The sequence below is a fragment of the Athene noctua genome, chromosome 31 (assembly GCF_965140245.1).
Source record: "Athene noctua chromosome 31, bAthNoc1.hap1.1, whole genome shotgun sequence".
Lineage (NCBI taxonomy): Eukaryota > Metazoa > Chordata > Aves > Strigiformes > Strigidae > Athene > Athene noctua.
The window spans coordinates 52,516-63,075 of NC_134067.1; the positions used below are offsets into that span (position 1 = coordinate 52,516).

Below are 10,560 nucleotides of genomic sequence, written 5' to 3' on the forward strand. Positions count from 1 at the left end.
CGCCCGCGCCGCGCCTCCAGGCCCCGCCTCCGCCTCCCCGCAAGCCCCTTCAGGCCCCGCCCTCGCCGCCCGGCCCGCGCAGGCGCCGCCGCCGCCGCCACCGCCCCGGCCCCGCCGCCGCCGCTCCTCGGTGCCCGCTCACCTGCCGGGAACGGCGCGGGGAGGTGCCGCCGCGGCGGGGCTGGGCAGGGCAGGGCAGGGCCCGCTCCGGCCGCCCGCCGCCGCACGCCCGCCCGCCCCCGCCGCCGCGCAACGACTGGGCCGCGCCGCGCGCGCGGAGCCACGCCCCTCCCCGCGCCGCGCGCACCCCGTGCCCGGGCCGGACCCGCGCGGGGGCTCCTGGGAAATGGAGTCCGCGGAGCCGCCATCTTGGAGCGGGGCGGATGGTGAGGGCCGCACCGCGCGTCCCCGCCATAACGCGTCCGAGCACTCGGCGGGTCAGCGCGACGGGGGGCCGGGGGCCGGGGGCCGGGGGCCGGTGAGCCCCGTGTCGTTCGTGTCCCCGCCCCCACTCAGGGGCTTTGGGGGGCTCGGGGTGTCGGGGACCTCAGGGGATTGGGAGGGCGTGGGCTCCGTGGGGGACAGGAGGTTGCGGGAGGTTGATGGAGAGTTGGGCGTTTCAGAGGGGTTGGGGGAACTGGGAGGCAGGAGGTTGGGGGGCTGATGGGGATTCGGGGAGTTGGGGGCCTCAGAGGGCTCGGGGGCGCTCAGAGCGGTTGAGGGAGCTGGAGGGGGAGGACAGGAGTTTGGGGGATCTGATGGGGATTTGGGGGTCTGGGGATTTGGGGTCTGGGGGGTTGGGGAGGCTCAAGAGGGTTGGGGGAACTGCGGGGCAGAGTCTCAGGCGGAGCTGGGGGATTTGTGGCTCAGGGAGGGTTGGGGGAGCTGGGAGAAAGAGGGGGACTCAGAAGGTGTTGGGGCAGCTGATGCACTTCGGGGAGACAGGTGGGCTGCTGGAAAATGGGGGACTAGGAGTGACTGGGGGGGTCCCCCGTGACCTCCCAGAGGACCTGGTGCCACTGAGATGTGGGGTGGTGACAGGAACAGGTGGGATCCCTGTCTCCCTTGTCCCCCATCTACCTGTCCCCAAGCCCCCCCAGTGATGTTCCCTCTCCTGCAGGCCACCTACTCCCCAGGCCATGACACTGAGGACACAATGATGGGGCGCAGGACAGGAGCCCCCGGAGGGGAACAGCAGCCACCCTGGTGAGGGTGCCTGCGGGGTCCCTGCTGGTTCCCTCCAGCTTGAGGACTACCTCTGCCATGTTCCTTGGGAGGGGCTTGTCATAAGAAAGAGGGTGGGGGTCCCCTCGTTGCCTCCCCCTTATATCCCCCCCTATCACCTCCTGCTTATGGCCCCCCCATCCTCCCCTTTTTCCCGCCGTTCTCTTGCTTGCTAGGGTCAGACCATGCTTCCGCCCACCTTCCCTGTGCATGGGGAGCATGCCAGGTGTCCCTGCCCTCCAGCTACCTCTGTCCACACCCTCTGCACCCTTGGGGACCTTGCGTGGGATGCAGAACACCCACCCTGCCTGCAGTGCTGCTGGCAATGCTCCAACGCAAGTTTCCCAGCCTGTGTGCAGGTGCATTGGCTGCACCAGCCGATTCAGTGGGCCAGCTGAAACGCTCCTCTGTGACTCCCAGTGCCACCTTCCCTGGAGCAGGAGGCTTCTCCGAGTAACAGAGGCATCAGACAAGCCCTTTCCCTTCCACACAAGGTGTTCCCTGTTTCTAACAGTGGCTGCTGTTCTTGGTGCAACGGTTTGCAAGAGGAGGTTCACCCGAGATCAGTGCCCCATGCAGAGGGGCAGTGCGGAAGAGGTTTGAAACCCAGGTAAAGTGGGTACAGCAAGTTACAGTTTCACTTCTTCATACGTTGTTGGCCCTTTCTACCTTATTCAACCTTATTTTATTTTAACAACCAGGGGAATAGAAATAATTGGCAAAAGGAGCTTGCTTTGCCTTCCACTCTCCATTTTCAGGTCTCTCCAGACATTTGTCGTGAAGCAAGCACTTCTGGGAGTGGTTGATACCAAGCAGCCAGCACCAGTCTCCATTGGTTGGCTGTGACCTCCAGCTCACCTTCAGCAAAGCCCAAAACTGAATTCATACCTCAGTCAGAGCTTCGTTGTGGTGAACCCAAGGTTTGTTCCTGAGGTTAAATCCTAAAAGCAACCCCAAGCTGATGCTTGCCCCAGCCATTTTTGACTGATGAGACTCAGTTGTAGTCCTTGGGTCAACCATGGAGACCCCATCCCAGACCTGGGTGAGACAAAGAGAAAGGAAGATGCAATTTAAGCCAAGCAAGAAAGGAGAACAAGCTATGCAGGAAGACATGGTGTCTGGCATCCTCTGCTCGGCAGTTAATAACTGGGAGATCCTTGGCTGGCCTGCTGGAAGTCGGGGTCCCATGGCCAGTCTGCAGCCTCACCGTGCACGTTGGCCCATGGGGATGGAGAAAAGGTCCTCTTGCAGATGGCCTCAGCAGGTTTGAGTTGAATTCCTGCTTCAGATTTCAATGAAATAGTAGCTGAAAGTGGAAGAGGCTGCTCTCCTTACCCACCAAGAGCACCTGCTGCCTGTCCCAAGCCTCTGAGCTGCTCCTGAAGGGCTGTCATGCTGGTGCCCATGCCTGATCCGCTGGTCTCCCCCACCTCGGTGGGGCCAGACCTGAGTCTTTTCCTCATCAAGGCGATGGGCCACTTGATTTCATCCATTTTCTTGTCTGTCGACTATGGAGTCCGCATCATGTGTGAGCAGACACACTCGCTGGGGCAAAGCTAAGACCCTACAACCAAGTCCTGCAATTCCCCTGGCCTTCTCCTTCCCCCTTCTGATGTCATCTTGCACCATGGACCCATGGAGTGTCACCCACAGCAGCTGTGGCCAGATCCTTGCTGGTCACCAAGGATCAAGCTGAAAGCAGAGGATTCAGTTCTTCTTCACCCACTGGACTCCATGTGATGCAAGAGCCACTGAGGAGCTGGGGGACGGAGCAGCGTGCAAAGTGTCCTCGCCCAGCTGCCTTCATCAGGTCTTCGTCGTATTTCTTCTCCAGCTGGTGGTGGTGGTGGACCTGACCTCAGCCTCTGCCAAGACTACCTCTTCACACTCCCCTGCCAGGCTGGGAACAGCTTCTCCAAAAGCCCTTTGCTGTCAGCTGGGCACACTGTGGATGACATACTATCCACCTGTGTTGGGTTTAGGGCTGCAGAGATCCTCCTTGTCCTAGCAGGGCTGTGTGGTGAGTGCTCTTGTGTTTCCCCTCGCGTTCCCTGCTCCCCGGTGCTGGTTGCACGTTGTGTTTTGGGATGTGGCATGCCAGAGTGCTGCCACTCCTCTTCCTTTCTGGGCGGTTTGATTGTGGTTGATGCAAATTTGTAAGGTGCACGTGTGGACCAACACCCATGGTTTCATGGTTTAAGGTCTGTATGTGTGTAGAGCAATGCCCCATGGTTTTATGAGTGCTTCTGCAAGTAGGGTAGATGCAGACCTGCCAAGCACAGCTGCAACAAGCAGCTCTCCTGCAGCTGATGGCTGCAGAAGGTTTGAGACTCCCCCAAAAGTGTCAGTATCTTCTAGGAGGTTCACACCACGAAGAGGGAAGGAAATTTTTATGGCGATAGAGTTGCACAGCACATTAGGAATAAGCAGTGAAAAGCGGGAAAGGTGTAGAAACCAAGTGCACCGAGTGTGTCGCTCTCATTTCAGTAGCACTGACGATGGGCTGTGGAGCTTGAATGGCCAAAAACCGAGGAGGAATGGTATTTACTTGCCTTGCGTTGGGAAGGAAATATCATGGTGTTGATGTGCATGGGTCAGCCTGGTCTGAGGAAGCAGGATGTGCGCTTACAGAAAATAAGCGCTTTGCTCAGCTGGATTGCCCTTCTCTTCCCACCTAACTTTGGACAAACCTCAAGGCGTCTGTGGTCCCCTCAAGGCCATTGGGAACAGGGAGTATCTCCATGTCCTTCTAAGAAGGATGTCTGCATCCGGTGAGTTACCCAGGACTGGATGCGCTTGCTTGGGAGCCACTCAAATGCGGTCTCCCTGGGGAGAGTACCACATGGGTGGTACATCCTGCAGGCACCTCTTCTTAACTGGTCACCCAGACTTCTTTGAGGAGTGAAATCTCCTGAATTAGCTCTGGATGAAGAGATGTTTGCTTTCTTCCCACAGGCTCCGTTACCCTCAGAGCTCCACAGCTTCTGCTGCTGCTCCTATTACTGGTCTCGATCATCCCTCCAGTCTTGATGCTGGTCTGCAGGGCTCTTCTGTACCGGAGGTGAGCTCTGCTGTGAGTGAAGGGGGGACGGAGTTTGCAGAAGTGCATGGTTGGAAATCAGTTTTTTTCAAAGCATTTATGTCAGCAGAGTTGGGGCAGAAGGTTCTTCTTCACTGTGGCTTATGTTGAAAGCAACTTCCTTTTCTGGTTTGAACTCTTCTCTCCCCATCCCTTTGTCCTTTCTCTTTCTTTCCACTCTTCCGCTTTTGCTTTGACACCATCTTCCCTGCTGATTACAGACACACCGGGAGGTGGGACAGCCCTTGAAGCCTCCTCAAACACTGCCTGCATTTCCCTCTGCTGCCTGCGCTGCCTGTACCTCAGACAGGAGCGCTGAGCAGAGTATGGCTCTATGGGTTCCTAGCTCCCTGTTGGCATGGGATGTTCCACTTTTAGCCTGAGGGGGGAAAAAAGACCAGAAATGGTGTCTGTTCCTGAAGTTTTAGGGCTGTGGTAGAGACTCTTGCAAAGCGGGGTTACCTGTGTTAAGCATCCCCATGTTGTCTTGTTGAACATCTGTCACGCTGATGTAGGGTGCTGTGTGTGGTCCATGTGCTGGATCAAGGGTGGCTTCTCCAAAGCAGGCTTCGTCTCTGAGTGCTGGCAGGGGCAGTGCTGGTATGCCCTGTGCTGCCACCATTGCTGGCGAGGCCAAAGAGATTTGAGCCGTGTGTGGAGAAAACCATGGACTGAATCACCACCCTTTGCAGGTTTTGTGCGCATGGAGGAGCTGGTTGTCTCTGACACATCCATCTTGACATTGGAGAAGAGCAAGCAGCAGCCAAGGTGCCTCCTGCTGGGGATGCCAACCACAAAGGAGCTCAGCAGTCTGTGACCAGCCCCGACCTAAAACTCCAGTGATGCTGCTCCAATCCCAGCACACAGGTCTTTCACCAAGGGCCTGGACCCCCTCGTCTCTGCAGAACTCGGTCACTGGACCCATCTCCATTCCCACCCCAGTCAGATACCCGGAGCGATACAAGGCGTGACACGCAGCCTGTGGCACCAGCGATCTGCACACACAAGATATTAGAGATGCAAAAATTTAAAATTTTTTTTCAAATTTTTCTTCCAATTATTTTTTTGTGTATCTGTGAAAATAAAAACATTCTCTAAGACTTGGGCGATGTTTTACTCTTGGAGGGTTTTTTCTTTTTTTTATAGCTAGTCAGTAGAGGCTGAAAAGGTTACCCCAAAGTGTATGCCAGAGGCTTGTTTCCCCACAGTGGTTAAGTTGAAAGTTTTGCAAACTTCCCCTGAGAGCTCAGTTTAGGCCTCACACAGATTTTTAGAGCCATACAAGAAGCCCTAGTTCTAGGACATGGATATGGGACTGGCAAATGTGACAAAGGACCTGCAGCTCACTAGATGCAGCCATATGGGGGCAACTGGATCTCGCTGATCTCGTCTATCTGCTGTATTCCCAAACATGCTCCTGTGCCTTGTGTCCTTGACGTTGGTCTCCTGGGGCCTCTCAGAGAACAGGGTCTTCTTGTGAAGGGTTTGGAGGGCATGGAGGGGTGAGTCAGCCATGCAGAGGGATGCTGGCAGCAGGTTTAACAAGCTCTGGTCATAGAAATAAGCACTGGGTACCACCGTGCCTCACGCCAACCCAAGTGGTATGAGCAGCCAAGAAGGACCCTGTGCGAGCACCCTGCCACGTGTCCAGGACAGTCCTGCTTACGAAGGGCCAGGAGGAAATAGGCTGAGTGATGTGATAGATACGGTGGCTGCAGTGGGGTAAAAGCATGAACATCTGCAAGGCAGGGGAGGGAGGAAACGGGGTGCACACTGCATCACAGGGACCTAGATGAAGGCTTGGTGTGCTCTGAAAGGATGAGCCACGATGGAAAACAGAAGATGGCTTGCACCATGTGTGGCCAACATCTGCCAAGGGAAATGAGTACATGAGGAGCCCGAACAGGCACAAAGCTTGGAGAACTACCAAGTAAAAGTTGATCCTACAGTGTGCAGGACACTTGCAAACTAGGGCCAGACAAGACTCTGCCCAAGTCTATGGCTGTGGTATGTACACAGGAGTGTTTAAGGCTTGTGGAAGCACTTCTCTGAGTAGTGACTTTTTGTGTTAAACCCGTAGTAAGCCTTGCATGAACATTTCATTGTCTAGTTGTTGATGTTGGGAATTTTCTGTTAATACCTCCATGGATGAGGGTTGGTCCTGGGCTCTATTGCACTAAAAAGGAGTTGCCCAGGGCACACAGTCCCTAGTTTTTGCCACTTTTCTAGGTCCTATGCTCACTTTTCTGCTGTTCTCTCAACCTGAAGGTCAATGGCACCAGTCTTCCTCATGCAAGGGGTCTTAGCAGTGGGTCATTGGAGGTCCAAGCTTTTTCCTGGGAAGAGGGTGATGTTGATGGGATTTCTTCTTCCTAATCACCTTCCATTTTCAGATTCACATGTTTTCTGACATACCATCACACTTTGCTCTTCCCTTATCTGCTGGCAAAGCAATATTGCACCCAAACCAACTAGATATGGCACTTTGCTCCGCATTGCATACATTTTCTTTGTTACCCCTAAAATTATTTTTGTCCAGAGCCAGGCCTGCAAGCTGACAGTCACTGAGCTGCTGATAGCCTTGGGCTTTCTGTTGTGCCCCATCTCTTACCACTCCATGCCTGTCCTCTACACCGACTTCTGTGTTTCCACTTCTCACAGAAGTGTGTTACTGGCAGTAACACCAGCTTTATGTTTCTCCCTGGGTTTGAGAGCCTCACGACACCCCTAGATGCACTCCTAGATGCTTCTGGAGGGGGGTAAGGACTACAGCAGGGCTGGATCCTTCACCCCTTATGCAGTCTCCCAAAGCTATCTCAGCAAGTCTTGTCCCACCAGGCACCCAAGTCCTGGCACCATGACCTGGGTTATACAATGCATGGTCCCCTTTGTGCTGCAGGAACACCCCTTTGTCAGCTGCAGCACATCTTATTTCAGGCACTTAGAGATGAAAACACATCAGAATGAGCAGTTCTGCCTTAGGCCACAAGGACATCCTGTGGTGACCCCTAACTGCCTTGGTCCTGCTAATGAGCAGGGTAAGTCATTCCCTTAATGTCCCTAATGAGTGTAACAGAGATACACGCAGCAGGCTTTGCAAAGTTAGCTTTTCTTTCTTCTCATTTCTGAAGCTGTGGCCCAGAGTTATGCCCTGCCTAGGAAACAGTTTCCTTTTCAGCCCTTTCCTGGAATGGTTTAGAGAAGTTCATCTCCAGGGTCCTCCCTTGCATGGCTGGGTGGCCATCTCTGGCTGCTGCAGAGCCTCCCACTCCTTCATCTGCCCCGCAGATGAGCCATTCTGGACATATCCCTGGGTTGCTTCAGTTTGATGTAACCTGGATATTCGACCAGGGGTGCTTGGTTGGCTCTTTGCAGAGGGCTGGGTGGTGAGACAGGAGATCCAGCCACCGTTGTGGTGGGACAGGCAGTCCACCCACCACCCAACATCTCCTTGGGCACTGACTACAACCTGCCCATCCTTCAGGTTGTGTTTAAAGCCCATGGAGGTGGCAAGAAAAGGTTAGAAGTGGGGTAAAGCTCTTTTTAAGGGTAGAAATGGGATCTGGGTGACTGAGTGCATGTGTCTAATGGCACTGAGGAACATTATGGCACCTTTGCAAAAAGGAATTGCCACCCACACACAGGTCTCCAAAACATCCAAGGTTGGAGTGAGCTGATCCTACACACATTTTCCAGCCTGTACCTGCAGTTCCTTTCAGAGCCCTCTGCAAATGGGCCCTGGGGGCGACTCCAGTCCATGCCCTGCTGTCCCAGGACACTGATGCTTCTGACCCATCAGCCATGCTGACTTCTCTGGGAGGTGATAAATAAGGCAATGGCCATTGCTAACAGAGATACTTCTCCATGGGCTCTCCAATTTTGTGCCTCCTGAGTATTGTGGCAGTGATGATCCCCTGGGAGGGGTCTCCTGAGGGAGGCCCTTGGTGGAGGTTCCGTATGGAGGACACCAAAGGATGGGTAGATGAAGGGTGGGGGGGTCCGTGTCTGGGCAGGCAGCAGTTTGCTCTGTATCCTCCTCCCCTACTCCCAGTCGCGGCCATGACACTGAGTGCAGCTTACATCTCCCCCCACTCCCAGTCCTGGTGGGGCTGGACTCTGCCCCTGGAGGGTCTGCAAGAGCAGCTGGGGCTGCTTGGCTGCCTGGGCCAGATCCAGAACCCCAAGGATCCTCAGGGGCTCTGGGGTGGATCCATTTATACAAAAACATGTCAAGCTGTGAGCTGCCTCCATCCCTGTTATGACTGATGGATTCTCCCCAGCTCAGGTTATTCCCTGGGATCCCTTCTTTACATTTATCTAGACAGAGTTTGCAGCCAATTAATTCATTGTCGAAGGGGAGGATGAGAGATTTTGGATGCTTCATATCAGCAGAAGATGCTGAGATGAGAAGGCCAAGGGGTAACACAAGATGAGTCTGCTTTGCATCAGCCGTGGTGGGCTGAACCACGGAGATGCTGGCAGTCATTTGCAAAAACTCCAAGTGCTGAAGTGCAGGTATCTGTGCTGGGCTGCCATGACAGTCACTGGCAGCAGGCAGCAGAGAAGAACAAGCCACACAAGAAGATTCTGATTGCTCCTCCCATCTTGCATCCCCCACCTTGCAGAGAACAGTTCACGATGCTCAGCTCATACATGATCTCTTTGTTCTCCCTGGAAGGTGCAAGCAAGTTTGGAGACTGCAAGGCAGTCTGTTTCCAGCTGCTTGCCTTCGAATAATGAGGTAATTTTCTGCCATCTAGCTGCACATCTGTGAAATGCAATGAGAGGAAATTCACGGTGCAACCATGTCTGGCTTTGTTGACCTTCTCCAGTAGGCAGCTGCAAATGAGTTCTTCAAAATCAATATCTCTGTGTGCTGCAGCAGCCAAAATAAACTCAACAAAACCTTGCATACCCTAGGAAGACCACTGAGGACAAGACAAACCAGGGGGTATAATTTTACTGCACTATACAGTCATGATTCTTCCATGCCTTTTGTAGTGTGTGTAGTGCTGGTCACCACATCTCAGGAAGGGTGTACTACAACTAGAGTGGGTCCAGAGAATGCACAAAAAGCTGGGAGCTTCTGGAAGCTGCTGCCCCAGGGAGGGTTGTGGGGGCTGATCTGTCAGCTGATGAGCAAAGAGAAATTAGGCAAAAACATGAATAATGCATCTAAAAGCAGATGCTAAAGGGAACATGCTTAAGACAAGAAGTCTAGATGCTTGGAGGCTGCAGACCATCAGAAGTGGCCTGGTTTGCATGTTGACCTCACCTCCTGGCTGGGTTGGATCAAACACATCTCAGACTCAGCAGGAAATGCTGTATAACTTATCTTTAATTCTTAGGAGTTAAAGATAAGTAAGTTATACAATGATCTCTTGGTCAAAATGGGCATCCCTCAACCCCAAACTTGCTTGCATGTCTCTGCTCACAGAACCCTTAAAAATGGGTCCATGAGGGATGTCAGCATGGCTTGCAGTCCAAGACTGTCCAAGCTGTGATGCCTGCAAAGCTCTTGCACCCTTCCACCACTGAGACTATGAACACACAATCCCCGCCCTTTCCACTTGCTCTCAACAAATGCAGTGAGGGTTGGGTTTCAAAATGCAGCTGCTGGGATAGAAATGCTGGAAGTGGAGCATGGTTTGAGGGTGGGTTTTTTTGCCCTCTGCATACTGTCTTACTGGCCGAAAATTACTTGTTTACCCTGGGCATCAGTGATTTCCACTTTTCCATCATGCATTCCACACCTTGCAAGACTTCACAACCCAGCCCATTCTATGCAAGCCTGCAGGGATACAACCTCACTCTGTTTTTCTCGCTTCACAGTTCTTGCATGGTGCTTACATGGCTTCACAAGGAGATGTTGGACCATCCAGGCTCATGTTTCTAGGCTGAAGGGTACTAGTAGCTATGCAAGGAAATCATGGTGGCAAGATGTTGTGCCTCCATGCTGTGTCATCCCAAGAGCTGCACCTTAACTACCGGGGGGGGGGGGGGGGGGGGTGACAAACCTTCCTGCAGCCCCTAAGATGACATTCAGACTACAGGGAGCTGGAGGTGGGCAGGGAAGCTATTGGGTCTCCTCTTCTTGGCATGAGCATCCCACAGTGAGAGCAGAGAACTGAGAAGATGGGGGAGCTCTCGTTAGGAAAGGCTTAAACTTGGTTGAAAATTAATTGTCATCTTCCACCGCAAGGCAGTAAGGATTTTATATAGGGGCCGGGCTGTATCCAGTGGAGCAATGTGGACTG

At 53.7% G+C, this 10,560-nt stretch overlaps 1 protein-coding gene and 1 long non-coding RNA gene across 5 annotated transcripts in view; one reads left to right on the forward strand and one right to left on the reverse strand.

Moving 5' to 3' along the window:
• Positions 1-10,560, reverse strand: part of LOC141972152 (uncharacterized) — a 50,734-nt gene that overhangs the window by 5,227 nt on the left and 34,947 nt on the right. The gene's annotated exons all lie outside the window — the stretch shown is intronic.
• On the forward strand, positions 280-5,408 carry LOC141972217 (uncharacterized). Of its 4 annotated transcripts, none has more exons than XR_012635353.1 (7): positions 280-386; positions 1,121-1,206; positions 1,739-1,834; positions 1,983-3,244; positions 3,712-3,995; positions 4,180-4,285; positions 4,996-5,408. It is a non-coding gene; the product is annotated as an uncharacterized LOC141972217 (long non-coding RNA). The 4 variants fall into 4 exon arrangements; XR_012635354.1 differs by lacking the exon at positions 280-386 and adding an exon at positions 398-437; XR_012635352.1 differs by lacking the exon at positions 280-386 and having other exon boundaries at positions 898-1,206.